Source organism: Dipodomys spectabilis, unplaced genomic scaffold (assembly GCF_019054845.1).
Source record: "Dipodomys spectabilis isolate Male_0828 unplaced genomic scaffold, ASM1905484v1 ptg000175l, whole genome shotgun sequence".
In the NCBI taxonomy this organism is placed as follows: Eukaryota; Metazoa; Chordata; class Mammalia; order Rodentia; family Heteromyidae; genus Dipodomys; species Dipodomys spectabilis.
The window spans coordinates 17023605-17042444 of NW_024870852.1; the positions used below are offsets into that span (position 1 = coordinate 17023605).

At 47.5% G+C, this 18840-nt stretch overlaps 1 protein-coding gene across 1 annotated transcript in view; it reads right to left on the reverse strand.

The window, feature by feature from the left end:
* Positions 1–4978, reverse strand: part of Zhx3 (zinc fingers and homeoboxes 3) — a 98850-nt gene extending 93872 nt beyond the window's left edge. The window contains exon 1 of the mRNA XM_042694698.1: positions 4859–4978. The gene's annotated coding sequence lies outside the window, so the exon portion shown is untranslated. The remainder of the gene's footprint in view (positions 1–4858) is intronic.
* Between the last annotated feature and the right edge of the window lie 13862 nt (positions 4979–18840).

Below are 18840 nucleotides of genomic sequence, written 5' to 3' on the forward strand. Positions count from 1 at the left end.
TAAAGTCAGTGAAAGAACATTAAGTTATTCACGCTGTGTGTGTGTGTGTGTGTGTGTGTGTGTGTGTGTGTTACTGGGGTTTGAACTTGCCTTTCAGGTGTTCACCACTGAACCCTGCCTCTAGACCCATGTTTGCTGGTTTTTGAGATGGAGACGTGCTTCCTTCCATGAACATGCTCATGGATTTTAATCCACCTACTTGAGGTTTCTCATAGTTGCTGAGATGACAGGCATATGCTACTATGTCTAGCTTTCCTCCATTGAGATGGAGTCTCAAAGACTTTTCTTCCCATTCTGGCCTTGAACCATGATCCTCCCATTCTCAGCCGCATAAGTAGCTAGGATTCCAAGCATGAGCCACCTGCACTTGGCTGCCATTCACTCTGTTTGTGTGTGCTTGCCTGTGCCTATACTGGGGCTAGAAATCAGGCCTCTTACTCTCATTTGGCTTTTTTCCCCCTAGGCTGGCACTCAATCATTTGAGCCACACCTCTACTTTAGGCCTTTTTGCTGGTTAATTGAAAATAAGAGTGTGGCAGACTTTTCTGCCCAGACTGGCTTTTGAATCTCATGCCTCAGATCTCAGCCTCCTGAGTAGCCAGCATTACAAGTGTAAGCCACTCTTTACCAAATCCTAATTCATTGATGATGCTAGAAGTTTTTCTTCCTTATAATTAACACTAGTTTGTGATGGTGGTGGTAATGGTATGGGGGGGGGTGTATAAGAGAAATAGAGAGAGGGCAGGGGGGAGAGAGAGAGAGAGAGAGAGAGAGAGAGAGAGAGAGAGCCTTCTTCAATGACCCTGTAAGACCTATTTTTTTTTCATTTACAGATGAAAAAGCAGGTGTACATAATTTCTCCAAGGACTGAGAGCTAGAAAGTGTCAAAGGTAAAATTAAAATACAGAGCTTGAGCTGAGTGTCAGTGTCTCATGCCTGTAATCCTAATTACTCAGGAAGCTGAGATTTGAGGATCGTGGTTCAAAGCCAGCCTGCAAGAAAGTCTGTGAGACTCTTATCTCCAACTAATCAGCAAAAATCCAGAAGTAGAACAGTGGCTCAAGCATTGGTATGCCATCCTTGTGCAAAAAAGCTCAGGAACAATACCTAGGTCTGGAGTTTAAGCCCCAGGACCAAAGCTCACAGAGCCTGAAAACAAATTTATTTGTTTGGTATAGTGACTATTAACAAAGTACCCAAGTTCTGGGTGCTAGAGTCTCATGCCTGTAATCCTAGCTACTTAGGAGGATGAAACCTAGAGGATAAGGATTTGAAGCACTCAAGAGGCTGAGACAGGAGAATCACAGTTCAAGGCCAGCCTGGAATACCTAGTCTGGCCTACAGAGTGAGTTCTAGAGAACTCTAGACTATACAACAAGACCCTGCCTCAAAAATGAGGAGGATGCTGTATTGATGACCCATGTCTGTAATTCTAGCTTCTTAGGAGTCTGAGATTTGAAGATTACAGTTCAAAGTCATGAGGACCTATCTAAGAGAGTAGCATAAAGCCACAAGTAGAGGTGTGACTCAAATGGAAGACTGCCATTCTTGAGCAAAAAAGCCAAGGGAGAGCATCAGGCCCTGAGCTCAAGCCCAGTACTAGCACAACAAAAAATGAAAAAAAGGGGGGGGGCTGGGAATGTGGCATAGTGGTAGAGTGCTTGCCTAGTGTGCATGAAGCCTTGGGTTGGAATTCTCAGTACCAAAAGGCCAGAAGTAGTGCTATGGCTCAAGTGGTAGAATGCTAGCCTTGAGCAAAAGAAGCTCAGGGACGATGCCCAGACCCTGATTTCAAGCCTCAGGAATGGCAAAAAAAAAAAAAAAAAAAAAGCTGAAGAACTAGGTTGATAATCTAAATTTAAATTTAAACAGGTAGCCGGGTGTTGGTGGCTCATCCTAGCTACTCAGGAGGCTGAGTTCTGAGGATCACAGTTCAAAGCCAGCCCCGGCGAGAACATCTGTGAGACTCTTATTTCCAATTCACCACCAAAAAAACAGAAGTGGTGCTGTGGCTCAAATAGTAGAGTGCTAGCCTTGAGCTGAAGAGCTGAGGGACAGCCCCCAGGCCTAGAGTTCAAGCCCCACGACAGACAAAAACAAAAAAGCAAAAATTTAAACAGGTAGCCCCTAGAAAAACAGGGGAAAACACAGAATTGTTCTAAATACAGAAATGCTCAATAGGTATTCATGAAACAAATAAAAACATTCCCTTTAGGCTTTTCAAATAATAAAATTTTCATTTAGAATTTAGTTCTTGTATACATGGAGCATTAAAAGTAAGAAAAAAAAGTGTTTCAGGGATCCTTTTACTTTAGAGCAAAATGCAAGTCTCTTTTTTTAAATACACTAAAATTAAAAGCTTCCCACCATAAGTTCAAACCTTTAAGAAGCTTACCCCCACATTATAACTTCTCTGTAAAAATTCTGCCCAAGATACAATTATCCTATCCTTATAAGTGAAAATATAATGGCACATTTTACTACTGATGTTGTTTCGACCTGAAAGATGAAACTGGTACTTTCAAAGAGTTCAAGTCACATGAGAGATACAAAATGCTCAAAAGGTCAAGGATTAATTTTAAAATGTTAAAAAAAAGTAAGTGTACCTGCTGGCCATCCAAAAATGATAAGCAGAGAGATGAAAAGGATAGAATTGCCAAGAAAGTAAGTAAATAGAACTGCTATTTCCCAAATGAAAACACATTAAAGCTGTAATTATATCTTGGGGTATCTGCTGACACAAAAACTCTACTATGCTCTTGAGGCTTACTCTGTCACTAAGAACTACCAAATTGGAATTGCAGCTGTAAACATAACTAGGACACTTTATACTTCTCAAAGATTCCCAATGTGACACAAGGGATAAGGCAGAAAGAAAGCCAGTAACATTTGCCAAAAACGTTCCTTCCCTCAGTTGTTCAAGGTAAGTCAAGACTGTAATTTTTAAGATTGTAAGTCTCATCTTGTAAATTTCTCCTCAGACATGGAAAGGAGAGGAATGCTGTGATATTTAAGAGCTTCTTCCACCCCATGGTATAGCCACATAGATAGCTACCAGCAAGGTCGTATGAATAGATGGATAGTGAACATCCCTCCATTCACTCAGCAAATACGAAGTACCTGTAAGGGTCAGGTGTCATTTGAGTCCCAAGGATACAGCAATGAAAAAGTCTCACACTTATGGGTTAATGTGAGGTGGGGGGAGGAGGCGGGGGAGAGTGTTAATAAACCAAGAAACTTGTACTACAAGTGTTGGTAAGTAGAGTAAGATATGGAGGGCAGGTGTCTGGGATGTATTTTATAGAATGGATGGGGAAAGTCTGAAGAAGTAAAGGAATCAATCATGGCAATACTCAGGGATCAGAGTTCCGGGTAGAGGGAACATTAAATGCAAAGGCAGTGAACTGGAGTATACTTCCAATTTTTAAAGAACAGCAGAAATAGGTATGGCAGGCTGGAAGCCAAGAGAGGTGGACAATCTGGTAGTCCACAGCAAGAACTTGAAATATGACTAATATGAGAAGCTACTGGAATGCTGTAAGAAAACTAGAACAATCAGGCTTACTTTTTAAATTGCTCACAAAGGGACCACAAGTCCCTATTCCTACAATCAAAACATATCCCCATAATCTAGTTACAAGCAAAAGAAAAAGTACATAAATAAAAATAACATATTCTGGTAGCATCTTTGCATGAAGAAAAAAATAAAACGTACACATGGAAACAAAAGACTGAAAAGATAAAACACCAAACTGATTTACCAGGGTTAGTGAGACTGAGGTTTTTCCCATGCTTCTGTTATTCAAGTTTTCTATTAAACATAAATTACTTTGAAATGTAATAAATTACTTTTTAATGTTATATTTAAAACTTAAAATAAACTCTCTCCACTATGAGACTACCCTAGTCTAAAATCTTATTTCAATGTAGGAGTAAAAAACGTGGGGAATATTTTCCCCCAAATTACCACAGTTCCCAAGCAATGTTTGCTTGTTGTGAACCACTGCACAAATCAAGTGTAGCTGGATATATCAAGGTCACAAACCAACTTGGTTAATGTTTATCATTACATAGTGACTCCCAGTCCTCTAAACCAACCTTAATACCATCTCTCCTAAGCCATTCTCATTCATTTCCCAAGTCTCTTTCATACTGATTTGCATGCTGCTTCTGGATTTTTCCACTGTATGTCTCTTAGAAACAAATCAAGCCCAAATAAGTTGTTCCAGCTAAATGAAGTGAGCTTTTGGCTTGTTCTCCATGATTGAGAATTATCCGGCAGGCAAAGCACCAATTGTTTTAGGACTCATTTTCTCTTAACTTTGAAATATTGCAATACCAAGTTACCACAAATGAAGGACATCAAGATAACGACCAATGAAAGTACCCGTATTTAAATGGAAACTGCCGTGATTCTTTTTTAGATTGAAAGTTTCTAGACAGCTCATGAATAAACATTTAGGATATCTACATAAATAGATGCCGTGGATTCCTGAGACATACACAAAAACAGAAAGGAGTATACCCTCCCTCCTCCACTGCTTGACACTCCCTTCCCCCCCCACCCACCCACCCCCCCCCCCCCGCCTCCAATCACACACCAGCTTCTCCCTGGGCACAAGCCCCGAGCTGTAGCTGCTCAGAAATGCAAACCACCGGACTCCAAAGGACTCCAGTTCGCAAGCACTCTCTACCTACGGCCCGTGTATTCCCTCCCGCTCCCCACCATCGCTTCCAATAGGCGTCTCTGAATGAAGTGCAAAACTCTCTTCCCACGCCATTCGGGGCATCCGAGAACTCGGGGCCCACGTGTAGTGTTTCGGCGTGGGCAGACAAGGGCCCCAGGATTCTACTGTACCCCGAGTGGTTCGACTCCTGGGTTGCTTGGAGCTGAAGCTCTTTACACCAGAGGCCTGGGGCTGACCCGCTGGGCCAGGTGCCCCTCCGCGGACACCCCCACTTGCCCTCCGTCACCCTTCCTGCTCCCTTCGCAACTGTGGGGCCACAGTGCACGGGGATCCCCAGGGCGCAGAGCCTAGTGTGTGTGTGTGTGTGTGTGTGTGTGTGTGTGTGTGTGTGTGTGTGTGGAGGGGCGGGGGGGAGTGATGACAGACGGGAAGGGCGTGGCCTGTGGTGGGCGTGGCCCGGTGGGTGGGGCCTGGGAGGGGCGGGGCTCCCGGCGTGGGGTTGGGGCCGAGGGGGGGGTTGCTGGCGGCTGACAGAAAGCCTGGGGGGCGGCGGGCTGACGCGAGCCTCCGGGCCGCGCGGGGGCCGGGCCCGGCGGGAAGCAGCTCGCGCAGACACAGGGGCTGACAGGCAGAGAGACACACGGACACCGGGTGACAGCCGCGGGGGCACACGGGGTCGGCGGGCGGGAGGGCCGCGGCGGGCGCTCACCTGGCAGCGGCACTGGCAGCGGCGGCGGCGGCGGCGGCGGCGGCGGCGGCACCGGCACCCGCGGCCCGGCCGCTTTCCCTGCGCTGCGGGCCTCCCTCCCTGCTTCCCTCCCTCTCGACGGGCGGGCGAGCGGGCGGGCTGGCGGGCAGCGCAGGCCCCACGGAGGAGGCAGCGCTGGCAGCGGCGGCGGCGGCGGCGGCGACGCCAGAGCCGCGGACTGCTGAGCGGCGGGGACGCAGCTGCACCAACTGACTCCGAGCCGCTCGGCTCGGCTCGGCGGCGCTCGGAGGTTTTCGGCGGCGTTCGGCCCCGCTCGGGCCCGGCTGGGGGCGTGGCCAGGAGCCCCCCGCCCAGGTCGCCTCAGGCGCTTGGGGGCGGAGCTTGTGAGGGGGCGTGGAGCCCCCTGACGGCGCGGAGAAGGGAACCTTGCCCCAGGCGCATGCGCGGGGGCCTTCCTGGCTCTCCGCTCGGAGGCCAGGGGGGCCGTGGGGAGGGGAGGGAGGATTGGGATGAGGGGGAAGAGGGGGTGCGGATGCTGGGGCCCCGGCTTTTGTACTCCGTATCCTGGCCTTTCTGGAGGAGGGCTGCCCGAGAGAGGCCCCACGGGGATACGCTTTCGAAAGTACGTGAACTGGGTCGGGACCCTGGACCCCGTCGGCCGCTCTCCCCAGGGCGGTGTTTCCAAACAGCCTTCCTTTTGCAAAGCCGAAGTCCCACTCAAGCTTGTGCATATCTTGTTTATGAAAAGTAACAGTAGCAAAAACAGACTTCTGATCCCCCGCTCGCTTCCTTGGTATTATTCTGAATCTTCCGCTACTTGAGCTCTCAAGCACCGGCTTCCTCGGTTCCCGTAAGGTTAGCCTTGCGCCACCGTGTATCCTCTGAGGGTCCTGAATGCTTGTCACACGTTGTTGTCTTTGTTGTTGTTGCTGCTGCTGCTCGTGGAACCCAAGTCTGTAGCAAATATGCGCCCCCACCTTTAAATCCTATAATAAACAGAAATCTGTTGTTTGATACACCTGACTCCCCATCCCCAGTCTGTAATAATCCAGCAGATTGTTAATCGAGTGGCTTCAGACATGTTCCTCTCTCATCCATAAAAGGGCAATTAAAGATTAGTAACTAAGCAATAGAAAGGAGTGAAAGAATTAAATACAGCTTATATACAGCTTGCAGATTGCCGTGGTGTTCAAAACACCTGACTTTATGGACAGGTATGTTGGTTCAGGTCTGAAACAGACGAGAAGGTGTTAAATTTGACCCTAGCTTGGGCAAGCAAGATTCAGACTAACTGGTTACAAAGCAAGATATCTTTAAAAAAAAAAAAAAAAAGCTGACTTTAAACTAAGATTGCACTGAACCTAAACGCCAGCCTGTCGGTGACTCCAGCCAAGTCATTGTGTCCATCTTAGGCTTCACTCTTCCTATCATATTCCACATTCCATCCAACAGCAGCCTGTCATTTCTACCTTCGGAACTCTCTCTTCCTGCAGTAGAATATTCCAACCGTCTCCTTACCCATTCTCCCGGATCCCACTTGTGCTTTTCAACACAGCAGCTAGAGGGATCCTGTTAAAATTCAAGTCAAGCTAGCCACCAGTGGTTCACACCTGTAATCCTAGCTACTCAGGAGGCTGAGATCTGAGGATCAGGGTTCAAACCAGCCCAGACAGGAAAGTCCATGAGACTCTTATCTCCAATTAACCACCAGAAAACTGGAAGTGGCTCTGTAGCTCAAGTGGTAGAGTGCTAGCCTTGACCTGAAGAGCTGAGAGACAGCGCCCAGGCCTATAGTTCAAGCCCCATGACCGAAAAAAAAAAAAAGAAAAAAGAAAGTTACCTTCCCAACTTTCCTGCACACTTTACTAAAATATCTAATCTACATCCCTCATTCAGCTTCCATTTTCCCTCCCAGTCCTTGTGACCTCTGTATTAACTTTAATGCCCCTGAGGGCAGGAATTTTGTTTTGCTCATCTTTAACATCTGGGGCAAGGGCTGACATGTTCCTATACTCAATAAATATTCCTTGAATGAATGAGAATACATAGAAGCATGTTGTTCCAATTTATCTTCATTTATTTCACAAACTTTTCTAAGCATGTATTCTGATCAAAGTAAACAGAGATATGTAGCCTTGTAGATAAACAAAGCACTCTCCTAACCATAGAGGAATTCCATACCATTAGACTAACATTAGATAGATCTGCCAACTGTTTGGGGAAGCACACTGAAAGGCATAAGTAATAGTATATAAGAGAGAATAGAAAGGCTTTCCAGAGGAAGTTCTGGGGCTGGATTTGAAGAGCTTATCACAAAGCGATTACAGACAGAGGAAACAGCATACATTTAATACCAGGGTTGGTATTTCACAGGTATTTCACAAATTGTATTTGCCCAAGGAGGCAAATTATTTTCCCCTAAAACAGTAAGTTAAGCAGATTCCAGGCGATCCCTATAATAATGTGTCACACACACACACACACACACACACACACACACACACATACACACACACACACACACACACACACACACACACACACGATGTGATAAAATTACTACCTAGCCTCTATTTTATCAAATGGGCTATGTCTGTAAATGGGAATGTATAAGGAAAGCTTCCCCCCTCCCACTTCCACTCCCACCCCCTGCAATTGTGAGGCTTGAACTCAGGGCCTGGGCACTGTCCCTTAGCCTCTTTGTGCTCAAGGCTAGCACTCTACCACTTAAGCCACAGCACCACTTCCAGTTTTTTGAGTGGTTAATTGGAGATAAAGTCTCATGGGGACTTTTCTGCCCTGGCTGGCTTCAAACCAGAATCCTCAGATCTCAGCCTCCTGAGTAGTTAGGATTACAGGTGCCTGACTAAGAGTACATTTCTTCTGGACAATGACACTCCTTCCCCATCTCTCCCCCCCCCAGTTACCCCCTCCCATCCCCACCATAAGTTGTATAGTTCATTTTCAACATGAGTTTTTCCCAATTCTTTTCAGAGTTTCTAAATACATTATTATAATTGTAGAATTAAAATACACATACCATTTAACTATTTTTTAACTAACAGATGTTAAACATCTGTCTGCTTGAACACATACAGATATACTTCCTACTTGGGGGATAATGGACATATTCATTATCTTAACTGTGGAGATAATCTCACAATTGATACATGTGTCAAAACTCAAATTATATACTATAGGTATGTGTGGTTTATTGCGTACCAATTGTACCTCAATGTACCTCAATGGAATAATAATGTCTTATATCTCTTACTATTTTCCCAATGTAACACTAATTTTCTTCCGTGCTATTGTAGGTGCATTTAATTCCTGGCTGTTTATGACTGAGAAGAATGACAAGGAATGCATCTGCTATGTTTTACTAACTTGTTTCCCAGGGTTTCCGTTGCCTTCGGTTCCTCTATCCATGGCCAGCAATGTAAAAAAAATAAAATAAAAAGGGCTGGGAATGTGGCTTAGTGGTAGAGTGCTTGCCTAGCATGCATGAAGCCCTAGGTTTGATTCCTCAGTACCACCTAAACAGAAAAAGCCAGAAATGATGCTGTGGCTCAAGTGGTAGAGTGCTAGCCTTGAGCAAAAGAAGCTCAGGGACAGTGCCCAGGCCCTGAGTTCAAGCCCCAGGACTGGCAAAAAATAAATAAAAATAAAAATAACCTCTGCATATCTTCTTATGGATCTGAGCCTCTCATCTATAGTCCCAGAAGCAAAATTACTGCAGTGGGAGTCCTGTGCATACTTTAGTTCACTAAGAACTAATACTTGTCTATTGGTCAGAGGGGCTGAGCTAGTTGGGAGTCCCACAAGCTGGGCCAGTCTCCTCATTTGGGTTTTCCTACCTTTCATGCTGCAAAGACAGAGGGGACATACCTTGGTTCCTGGTGTTCTTCCCCACTACACTTCAACTTGGTATTAACCTTACACCTACTGACAAATAATTCTTCAAGCCAAGGCATAGGGCTGTGTATATTTCCAAGCAACAAATGGAATTTCTTTTTTTTCAGGAAAATATTTATATTTCATACAACATGAAATGTTCCAGTTACATATTGTGGCATAATTTAGTGTCTTTAGACAGTTGTTGATTGTGTGGTTCTGTCAGTCAAGTTGGTTTTACTAGATAGTTCTTAGTGGTGTTTTCATGGTTTTATAGTTGACTGTAAGCTTTTGAGTGCAGTCATACGGAAGATCAACTGGGCTGGACATGACTTTCTCAATTTTGTTTGTTACTCATCTAGAATGGCTGGAAAGCATAGGGAAGGTTTAGAATCTCTTTTCTTCTACTTGGCTTTTACACATGACCCAGATGGAATTTCTTATCTACTTCTACTTGTTTTCTAAATCATATTTGGGGGAAGGGGGAGTGTAGGTTAGTAATGGGAGGTCTGATTGTGTTTTTACTGAGTAATGTGTGTGTGTGTGTGTGTGTTTGGTACTAGTACTAGAGCTTGAATTCAAGGATTCTTGCTCTCACTTGGCTTCTCTTTTTCTTTTCTCAAGACTAGCACTCTTCCACTTGAGCTACACCTGCTATACTTCTGGTTCTCTGCTGGTTAATGGGAGATGAGTCTCATGCATGTTTCTGTCCCAGCTGGCTTGGGGCTCAGATCTCAGCCTCCTCAGTAGCTAGGATTATTTACAGGCATAAACAGCACTGCCTAGTACTGAGTACTTTTTGGTAGGCCTCAAAGGTACCAGCTCCATGAAGGAACTTGTTCCTTGGTACTTGGGCCAATGTCTTAAGCAGCAAGGAATGTAGTGACTCAGCTAGTCACCCAGGGACACCTCAGTGAACAAGGCCATGGGAAGGAAGTCATTACACAGACAGCTGCACTGTAAAAAACAAAAATACTCCACACACCAAACTCTATGAAGCAGAGTGGCTGGGTGTCCTATGACTCAATGGGTCTGCTTCTGCCACGTGGCTCAAAGCTCAAGATACATATGCAGCTCACAGCCCTGGCTCGCTGCTGGCTGCTGCCCTGAGTCTCTTGAAAAACTGACAGGATGAAGCCCCCAGGAAAATCTGTGACTCCCTCCACCTTTCTACTCTGGTGGTTGTTCCTCTCTCTGTCTCCCTTCTCCTTGTGTATTTTAACACTCTTGCCTTAGGGAAGAGGGGGAAGAAACTGGAATTTGTTATTTCACACTTGCTGACAACTTGGCCAAGGCACAAGGTCAAAACACTGGCACCTACAAAGGCACTCCAGGGCCAAACAGACACCCAACAACAACAAAAAATCCTATTGCCTGGGCGGCCGGGTCCAGAGTCCTGGGGAAAGCGGCTAGTGGTAGCAGCAAGGGACAGAGACTTCCAAGCAGAGGGAAGACCATCCAAGATGTGGCTATCCACTCACTAATACTCACTGGAGACCTGTTACATGCCAGACACTGGTCCTGCGACATATACCTGAGTGAAGACAACTCAAGCATCTTATCCTCAGAGGGCTTACATTCCTATATAGATGGATTTAGAGCCTTGATGCTGGTGGCTTGTGCCTGTAATCCTACCTACTCAGGAGGCTGAGATCTGAGGATCAAGATTCAAAGCCATCCCAGGCAGGAAAGAGTCCATGAGAGTCCTAGCTCTAATTAACCACCAAGAAGTCTGAAGTAGAGCTGCTGGTTCAAGTGATTACGCTCTAGCTTTGAGTAAAAATGCTAAGGGACGGTGCCCCAATGTCGGCATAAAACAACAACAATGTTTTGGAATATCTGTTTAAGTACAGAGCACCCTGATACACCTTCCTTGAGCTTCAAGGCATGAGGGGGCATGGCCCACAGGGAGGTGGGCTGTACCCACCTAAGAAGAATAGGAGGTCCTCTTGTTGAGAGTCAATGCACTGGGCAATCATTGAGTCCTGAGGAATTTTTAGGACACAGAAAGCTCCACTTCATCCAGTAGTTCCTGATCTGCCAGCATTCCCCTCTAAACTGAAAAAACAAAACAACAACAAAAAAAATCACAAACGAATTTTTTTTAAAAAGCTGTCTTTCCCGAAAAGGGCAGTTGGGGCCCCATTCCCACCCCCTCCCACCGAGCCCACTGGGCAACTTGGCCTCAGCCAGCATTCAAAGCTCCTTTGGCAGGCATGGTGGATGACAATGGAAGTCTCCTGCCCTCCAGCGGAGACTCCAGCGGATCATTTTCTGGGCCAGTCTGGGAAAGACTGAGAGCCTTAGTGGATGCACAGCTGTAACAAACAAAAAGCAATCAGGCCACTGACTCAGAGCTTGGATTTACTCAGGCTTGTGAGGGAGGGGCGTGGCCCGTGGGGGCGTGGCTTCGGGTGAGCGGGGCTTCGTGGACAGTGTTACTTACTCCAACCCCAGGAAGGACTTGGCTTGTACCCGGCTTGCTGCTCAGAACCTCTCACCAGTCCCCATCAGCTGATTCTCTGCGGAGGCTCTGGAGGGTGGAGCTCTTTTGATGTAAGAAAAGGGGACGTCCCCCTCCCCCGACACACCCCAGCTCTCTTTACACCTCTATCCTCCATCTTTCCCAGTGCTTTTCCTCAAAACGATCTTTTCCCTGTGCTCCGAGGGCAGGGAATTTTATAGTCTGCCCCCTCCCCCCGACTTCCCACCTCTAACACTGAACTCCTTCCAGCAGCTAGCCCTTGCATGGCCTTAGTAACAAACTAGTCTCCCTTGTCTTCATCTAATTCCAATTTAGGCTTAGATCTCTACTTGGGAAAGCTTTCTCACCCCGCTATGGACCTGCCTCAGTCATCTTTCATGGGATTGCCTGATAGCTGTCTGTTTACCCTCCCTGTCCTGGGCGCCCAAACCATAAGATCTCGGGAACCATGGCTGGTGCCTGGCCCAGCCTGTTGTCAATAGACCATAAGCAGCCTGCCTGGGGGCTTCTGCTTGCTTTATTCCTCTGCCATGGTGAGTGGCTACCAACTTTATCTCTTACAGTGGCAGATCTCAAACTAGAGCACATATTAGAATTGCCTGGGTGCTGGAGGAGGGGAAAGGGATTTATTAAAATACAAACGAGTAGTCCTAGATACTTAGGAGGCTGAGATATGAGAGGACTACTTTTCAAAGCTAGCGCAGGCAGAAAAGTCTAAGAGACTCTTATCTCAATTAACTAGCAAAAAGCTGGAAGTCCATGAAAATCTAATCTGCAATTAACCACCAAAAGAAAAAAGTAGAGCTGTAGCTTCAGTGGTAGAGCACTAACTTTGAGCATAAAAGCTCAAGGACAGTGCCTAAGCACTGAGTAGGAGCCCTAATGTCAGCACCAAAAAAAAAAAAAAAAAAGAATAAATAAAAATACAGACTGCTGGCTCAGCCTCTAGAGTTTCTAACTCTGGTAGGTCTAAGAGGGGGAGGGGAAGTGAGAATTGTTTTTTGTTTTGTTTTTTGCTAGTCCTGAGGCTTGAACTCAGGGCCTGGGCACTGTGTCTGAGCAGCTTTTGCTCAAAGCTAGCACTCTATCACTTGAGCCACAGTGCCACTTTCACCCTTTTCTGTTTATGTGGTACTGAGGAATCAAACCCATGGCTTCATACATGTTAGGCAAACACTCTACCACTAAGCCACATTCCTAGCCCAAGAGAATTGGTATTCTTAACAAATTCCCAGGTGCTGAGTACTAGTCTCTTCATTGATAAAATGGGATGGGTGCAGTTGCAGTTCTGGGTTTGTGAGAATCCAATTGAGACAATGCAAATGAAAAATAACATAATGTGCACCCAGTGGGGGTACTCCATAAGCATTAGCATTATGTTCTTGTAAGTGGGCAAAAGACATGCCAACTAGGGAAAAGATGGACAGGAGCAGAAGTTGGAAAGGCTCCAAGCAAAAGAGCTAGGATCTAGCAGCCAGAGAATCCCGCTTGCACTGTGGAAGCAGCTGGGAGCCACGCAAAGTTCTGGACTTGGTTAGTGACAGATGGAAGCTGAATGTGGAAAGACTGGGCAGGAGACTATTGCTAGCCCAAGTCTCATGTGCTAGAGACAAGGCTGTTTGGACAGACATAGGTTTACTAGATTTAGAAAAAAAAAACAACAACAACAAAAACAAAACAAAGGACTCAGTTAACTCTGAATTTAGATGAATAATGAATCCATGTTTAGTATAAATATATCCTATAAAACATGCTTGTTATGTGTTTGACATGGTGTGTAGTTGTAGTACTGGCCACTCAGGAGGCCAGCCTGTACCCAGTAAGACCCTGTTTCAAAGAGAAAAAAAAATTGTTTGCCTGATGTTTGCAGGGTTTTGCTGTCATACAGAAGGGTCATTTGTAATGACTCCCAGGTCACCTCTAACGGTTCTGCTCCCAAGCTTGCCTCTCTGAGATGGAAGCCACGTACTGCCTGGGTTCAGGACAGATACTAAATGACATCTGAGTGTCCAGTCACTCAGCCTCTCATTGCCCAGTACTCTCTACACTTGGCTTTTTTTTTTCTTTCTCCTTTCCATTCTTATCTACTCTTCCAAGCCAGATTTCCTTCTTGCTTCCTTCACTTCCTGACCCTTCTCAGCGCATCCTCCTTGTAGGAGCCATACATCCTCATGAGTGGTGGGAGAAGTCTTTGATCCAGGGAAGGCAAAAGAAGCATAGATGTAAAGGGAACAAACCGTTTCTCGGTTTGGGCCTTGCCCATGGTACAGGCACCCAGAGGTACCAGGCCTCTCCCCCTCCCCCTCCCCCTCCCCTCTGTTTGCCAAGGGGAGAGGAAGCCGGGTCGAGTGAGAAGGCTGGTTACGGTGCGCCCTCTGCTGGCCAGTGTAGGCATTGCTCCTTCACTGCCCTTCCACGGAGGAAGGTCTCGGGTGGAGGGAATGAAGAAACAAACATTTGTTGAACGCCGGCTGTTTGTCAGGCACTGTGCTGAGCTCTTGTGTAGTTTAAACAGCAGACATCGTGAGTGCAGCTAGGGCAGGAGGGTATGGACAGAGACAGACACACAGAGGCAGGGAGGGGGGGGCAGATGAGAGCAAGAAAGAGAGCAGTGTGGCTTTAATCAAAGTCATCCGAGCAAAAATGAATGACAACTGTGGGCTGTGCGCGCACAGGGGCCCGGCTGGACGGAGGGCTGAGGGGTGTCAGGGAAGGCTGCCCCCCTGATGGGAGATTTGAACGCCTTGTGCCTCACAGAATCGTTTCACGCTCTGTGATCTCGGAACCCTAGCCAATGGCGCTCCTCTTTGACAGAGCAAGACCCGGGGAAAAAGCATTTGCCCGCGATCACCGAGTGAACTTGGAAACAAAGCCAGGAAGACCTGGGTCGGCTCCGTTCCAAAGGCGCCGCTTCTGCGCCCCGCCCCGTTCCCGTCTGAGGAACAAGGGGCGGGGCCGTCGGGGCGCTGGGCCAAAGGGCGCCTGGGCTGGGCCGGGCGTGGGGGCGGCGCCTTGCGGGCTGGCCCCGCCCCAGCCTCCGTAGGAGAAAGCGCCGTTGGACGTGGGGGCGGGACGGGGGCGGGGTCTCCGGGGTGGGGGTGGAGCCTGGGCGCGGCGTGGCCCGCGGAGGCAGCACCTGGCTGGTGGAAGGGGCGGGGCCGGGGTTCTCACGGTGTCCTGGAGGAGGCGGAAGCACCAGGTGGTTTGCAAACTGCAGACACTCACCTGTGGAGCCGGTGCACACAGGTAGAGGCGGAGACTTGAGGGCCAGTGGACAGATTCCCAGGTAGGGCCCTGCCTAGGGCGGGGAGGAGATACTTCTCTTCCATCCTGTCCATCTGTCCTGCCTTCTGACCTTTTTCTTTAATGCTTGCGGGCCTGAATCTGCCTCTAGGACGCCTGGGCAGGGGCGGGGGGGAGGGGGCTCACTTCCTCTCTCCTCCTGGCACCGGGACTGTGGGTTCCCTCGGTAAGAACAGCACTGAATCTGGAGGGAAGGTGTTGTCACACAAAACAAAACAACAACAACAAAACCTTCCTGGGAGGTTGACCCAGCTTCACCTCAGGCCAATCTTGTGACCTTGAGGAGGACACCCATCCTCTCTGGTGCTAAGTGTCAGGGCAAGGTCTGACCTTTACCCTGCCTGCCTTGACACTGATTGCTGAACCCATCTGGGGAGCTGAGCTGGCACTTTCTGTCTTCCAGGGCAAGAGAAAGATGGCTACTTGGGAATAAAGATATAGCTCAGTGGTAGAGTTCTTGTCTGAGACCCCAGGACACCTCCCCCCCCCAAAAAAAAAGATGAAGAAGGAGGGAAAGGCGCAGCAGGAGGAGAAATGCTCAGCCTTCTGCCGCTTCCCATCCTAGCTGAAGAGCCCCACCCTTCTCCTGCCTAGATCTGGGACTGAGAGCTCAGACTCAGGAAGCTTATTCTGGCTTTCCTATGGATAGAGGCTGAAAAGACCTGTAGACGTTCCCAAGAGCCAGGTCTGCCGCTTGGGCAGGGCACCCTGTGAGGCCTGCCTAGAGTCACATGCTCATCTTGCAAATAAGTGGGACCACCATTGTTCCAGGCTTTGAATACCAAGTTAATTTGTCTAAACTGCCAACTGCACAAATGGGCCGCCCTACTCCAGTGCCCTCAGGGCCACCCTGGGTGAGAGGGGCTGTGATAATGCCAAAAAGAAAAAAGAAAAAAGCTGCTGCTGCTGCTAAGTGACACACTGATTGGATGACACAGCTTTACCCAAATTGTCTCATCATTACACATTCCTGATGTTATCTTCACTTCAGAGCTGAAACTAAGACTCAGAGACACGAGCTGTCTTGGCCATGATGCTCTTACCCATAATGCCTTGCTGTCATCCACCATCAGGGCATCTGGGAATAAAGCCTTGACCTAGGGCAGCTGGAGAATAAAGGAGAGGTCATACGAATATGACATTGGCGGCAGAATTCATAGGGCTTGGAAGGGAGGCGTGTCAGTGTATCCTTAGAGACATTCAGCCTGTCTGGGCATCCAGTGGGACTGGTCTTACAGGGAATGAAAGTAGAATATTAGTTTTAGCTCATTTAGTTTGGAGGTTAGAGGGTTATATAGGAAAGTCAAATAGACATCATTGTGTCTAGAGAAGCCCAAGGAAGCAGTTAGGTCCTAGGAAAAGAAAATGCCCTCAAGAATGGATTTAGGCAGAAGGGACAGGGCACAGAGGAAGCCCCTTCCCCACAAATGCTGACCAGGCAGATGTGGGGAGCATCCATTGGTGAGATAAAGGGTCAGAGAGAGGACAGAATTCTAGATGTCTGTAACATTCAAGTTATCCTCCTTTTTTGGGGGGAGGGGGGTGGTCAGTCATGGGGCTTGAACTCTGGGCCTGGGTGCTGTCCCTGTGCTCTTTGGCTCAAGGTGAGCACTCTACCACTTGAGCCACAGCGCTACTTTTCTGGTGGTTAATTGGCAATGAGAGTCTCACAGACTTTGCTGCCCAGGCTGGCTTTGAACTGTGATCCTCAGATCTCAGCCTCCTGATTAGCTAGTATTACAGGCATGAGCTACCAGTCCCTGGCTTAGCTGTCCTTCTTCTGAATTGAGACCTGTCTCATAGAAAAGAAAGTGAGTCCAGAAAGTTACTTGGCTGAGAATACTCCATTGATGGGTCTGAGCCGGATCCAAGTAGCCCCTGAGTGTCACTCTGCCATCTAGCTCTGTCAGTGAAGTCAGTGGTTCTCAGCTGGGTGATTTTTGTAATTTTTGGCGACAATTTGGGTTGGGGGAGAGGAGGAGCTAATGGACAGAGCACAGGGATACCGCTAAACATTGTACAGTGCATAGCTCCCACAACAAAGGATTTTCTGGCCCCAACCCCAGCAGTAATGTTGAGGTTGAGAAGTGTGCTAGAGCAAGCAGAGCCTGCTGCCCTTCTTCCCAGTCCAGCTCTCCAGATAGCACAGGCACGAGCCTCCAGCTGGTCAGACCTTTGCCCCCACCCCTGCTCTGTGCCTCCCATAGTCACTCCTTTATTTCTGGAAGCTTCTGAGTTTTCTCTGCTTTTCCTGAGCTTCCACTAGATAGATACCTGTCCTTGTCAGTCTGTCTGTCTCCATAGACCTAGAGTGATAGTACACACAGTAGGTGCCTTACAGATAAAATAATTATTGAGGCCAGGCACCTGTGGCTTGTACCTTAATCCTACCTACTCAGGAGGCTGAGATCTGAGGATCATGATTAGAAGCCAGCCTGGGCAGGAAACTGTGAGACTTTTAGATCCAATAAACTACTCAAAAAAAGCCAGAAGTGGCGCTGTGGCTCAAGCAGTAGAGCACTTGCCTTGGGCAAAAAAACCTCAGGGACTGAGGCCCCAGAGTTCAAGGATTGGCAAAATTAAATAAATAAATGAATGAATAAATAAAAAATTACTGCATTTGGGTGACAGGTTAGGGGTCCAAAGAATTTCATCTTACTCTGTTTTCATTTTGGCAATTCACGCTGTACCTCATAGCTAGTCACTAGAGGCTTAATACTGTAATCCTGGCTACTCAGGGAGATGAGATCTGTAGATGGTGATTCAAAGCCAACCCAGAGAGGAAGTTTCTGAGACTTTTGTGTGTGTGTACCCATTATGAGACTTGAACTCAGGGCCTGAGTGCTGTCCCTCAGCTTTTTTGCTTAGAGTTCTACCACTTTGAGCCACAGCTCCACTGAGGTTGCTTTGGTAACTAATTAGAGATACATGTCTCATAGACTTCCTTGCCTGGACTGGCTTTGAACCTCAATCCTCAGATCTCAGCCTCCGGAGTAGCTACAAATAGAGGTGTGAGCCACTGGTGCTCAGCCTGTGAGACTCTTATCTCCAACTAATCACCAAAAGGCCAGTAGTAGAGCAGCAGTTTAAGTAGTAGAATGCTTGCTAACCTTGAGCACAAAAGCTTAGGGATAGCAACCAGGCCCCGAGTTCAAGTCCCAGCACACACACACACACACACACACACACACACACACACACACACACACACACACACACGCATGCTGTGCCCCCTGCTTATGAAGCTCTGATACAGACTGAAGGAATCTTCTGTACAGGACATGTGGTTAGCAGCATTCCCTGAGAAATGCTGTCTGTTGGATTTTTGTCATTCAGGCTCTTCCCAAGAGTAGGCTGTGGACTATGAACACTGTGCCAGATCTTCTCCAGCACTAAATGGCACAGGCAGTATTTGGGGATCTTGCTAAAACTATAGATATAAACCTAAAAGGGCTGAGTTGGGTCCAAGATTCCACAGTTCCAACAAGCTCTTTATGATGCTGCTGCCACTGGCATATAAACCACACTGTGCGTGTGTGGGGGCGCGAGCCAGAATTGAGCTTTTTTGCTCAAGGCTAGTGCTCAACCACTTGAACCACACCTCCACTTCCAGCATTTTGCTGGTTAATTGGAGATAAGAGTCTCATGGACTTTCCTGATCAGGCTGGCTTTGAACCAAGATTCTCAGCTCTCAGCTTCCTGAATTGCTAGGATCATAGGAGTGAGCCACTGGTGCCTGCTTGGACTACATTCTGAATGCA